This window comes from Arachis ipaensis, chromosome B2 (genome assembly GCF_059453495.1).
Source record: "Arachis ipaensis isolate K30076 ecotype BB chromosome B2, ASM5945349v1, whole genome shotgun sequence".
In the NCBI taxonomy this organism is placed as follows: Eukaryota; Viridiplantae; Streptophyta; class Magnoliopsida; order Fabales; family Fabaceae; genus Arachis; species Arachis ipaensis.
The window spans coordinates 36,231,428-36,233,642 of NC_142437.1; the positions used below are offsets into that span (position 1 = coordinate 36,231,428).

General features: G+C 41.4%; 1 non-coding gene across 1 annotated transcript; it reads left to right on the plus strand.

Moving 5' to 3' along the window:
* The first annotated feature begins 841 nt into the window (after positions 1-841).
* Positions 842-949, plus strand: LOC148573595 (small nucleolar RNA R71). The gene has a single exon (XR_015906759.1). It is a non-coding gene; the product is annotated as a small nucleolar RNA R71 (small nucleolar RNA).
* Positions 950-2,215: the final 1,266 nt, after the last annotated feature.

The following is a 2,215-nucleotide window of genomic DNA, read 5'->3' on the forward strand; positions in this document are numbered from 1 at the left end:
GGGATTCCACTGGAGCTTAAAGGCTGGTTATTGGAGTTATTCATTGATCCAATCTGTGAGACAAGAGCTTGCAAGGTAAAGTTCAGACCATTTAGTGTAGCATAAAGGTTATTTTCCATGGCCTATTGTCTCCGATCAATAGATTGTAGTAACTCATCATTAGCAGATGAAGAAGGATAAGTAATTTGAGAGGTCTGCTGTTGGGTATTCTGTGGTCCTTGGGATTGCCGCAGGTGAGGTGCTCCGTAAGGTTGGTTCTGGTTCTGCTGCCTGTTGTTGTTATTATTCCACCTCTGATTTTCTTGATTGTCTCTGCCTCCTCTGTTATTGTTGTCCCTCCAATTCTTGTTAGAATTGTCCTGCCATCCATGGCTGTAACTGCCACCTTGATTGTACCCTTGGTTGGGGCGGTCATAGAAGTTATGACTGGCTGCCACGGTGTTGTCTTCCTGTTGGAGCTGCGGACATTCATCAGTATAATGGCTATAATCAGCACAGACTCCGCAAACTCTCTGTGGGACTAACTGTTGGCTTTGCTGTGGTGGAGAATGTTGAGCTTGCTGAACTTGTTGATTCAATTGCATTTGCTTCAGTGAGTTGGTCATTTCACAGATACTCTGAGTTAGAGCAGCAGTCTCTTTGCTAGAGGATAGTTCTGCAATAGCTTTTAAACGGCCTTGTTTCTACCTGTGATTCCGAGTAGATTCAGCTAAGTCGCTGATCAATTGCCATGCCTCATCAGTGGTCTTGTACTTTTTCATCGACCCATTGCTAGCACTTTCCAATGTGGTCTTATCTTGGGCATGCCCTGTGTGACGTAATCGAGCAACACTATCTTGTCAATCATATGGTGGGGGCATGCTTCCAGAAGATTATTGAAGCGCTCCCAGTATTCATAGAGAGTCTCAGATTCATCCTGAAAAATCATGGAAATGTCTTTTCTCAGTTTATCAGTAACTTCAGCTGGAAAGAACTTTTCCAAAAATTCTCTTTTAAGTGTATCCCAGTCGGATGCAGTTGCTGCGGGTTGAGTGTAGTACCACTCTCTCGCTTTTCCCTCAAGAGAGAACGGGAAAGCTTTCAGCAAAATAGAAGTTTCATCCGTACCATTGTGCCTGACAGTAGAACAGGCTGCTTGAAAATCTCTCAGGTGCTTGATAGGCTCTTGAGCAGGTAAGCCATGAAACTTAGGCATCAAGTTTAGTAGTGCAGTCTTTATTTCAAAGTCTGTAGCCACCGCTGGGTGATGCGCTTGAAACGGTTGCATTGTAAAATCAGGGGCTCCAGCCTCCTGGATAGTAACTCTCCTAGGTGCTGCCATGTCACCTACACGTAAATCAACCGAATCAGTAGAACGGGAGCTAATTTCTTCCTTAAATGACATTTCAGATCTGCCCTCAGAGAGGACTAACCGACGCCGAGCTTGCCTTATTCGTGAAATAGTTCTTTCAATCTCAGGATCGAATACTGGCAAGCTTGGATCAAGAAGTGAACGCGTCATCTAACGAAAGAAACATGCAGCTCATAGTAGCAAAATAAAATAAAATACAAATAAATAAATTCCAATTAATAACTTTAGCACTCTATTGCAACTCCCCGGCAACGGCGCCAAAAATTGACATGGCGGAAATTGGCGAGTTAAGAATTGTTATAAGATATGCGTTGCAAGTATAGTTCTCAACCAACCAGAAATCCGCCTATCAATTTAGAAGGGTTGTCACAAAAATTAAAATTAAAATACTGGGAGTATGAATCCCAGGTCGTCTCCCAATGAGTTGCAGAAAGGTGTGCTATTTTATTAATCAGATGTTTTCAAAAATGAATTGAGTTGATGAACAGGAAATTAAATTAGAGAATTTATGTAATTTAAATAAAAGCCTTGACTGGGAGTAGATTAGTTGGAAGCCCTATTCTTGTTGGAGTACTCTCAAGATTAATTGATAATCGAGGGTTATTCTGTTTAGTTATCCCTTACTAGGTAAGGGAAAGTCAAACAAGTTGGAATGCTATTTCTATTCACAAGTTCCAATCCACTTACTTGGAAGGATTGGTGTCAGTGACTAGAGAGCAATCCAACAATAAACCCAATTACAATTTTTCTTTTAAGCTTTCCAACTCAAGGTCTTCCTTTCAATCAACTCCCATCCAAGTTATGGAACTACTCGCTCATTGTGAATGTAGAACTCATAACATAAGAAAGGGAAATATAGAAAGA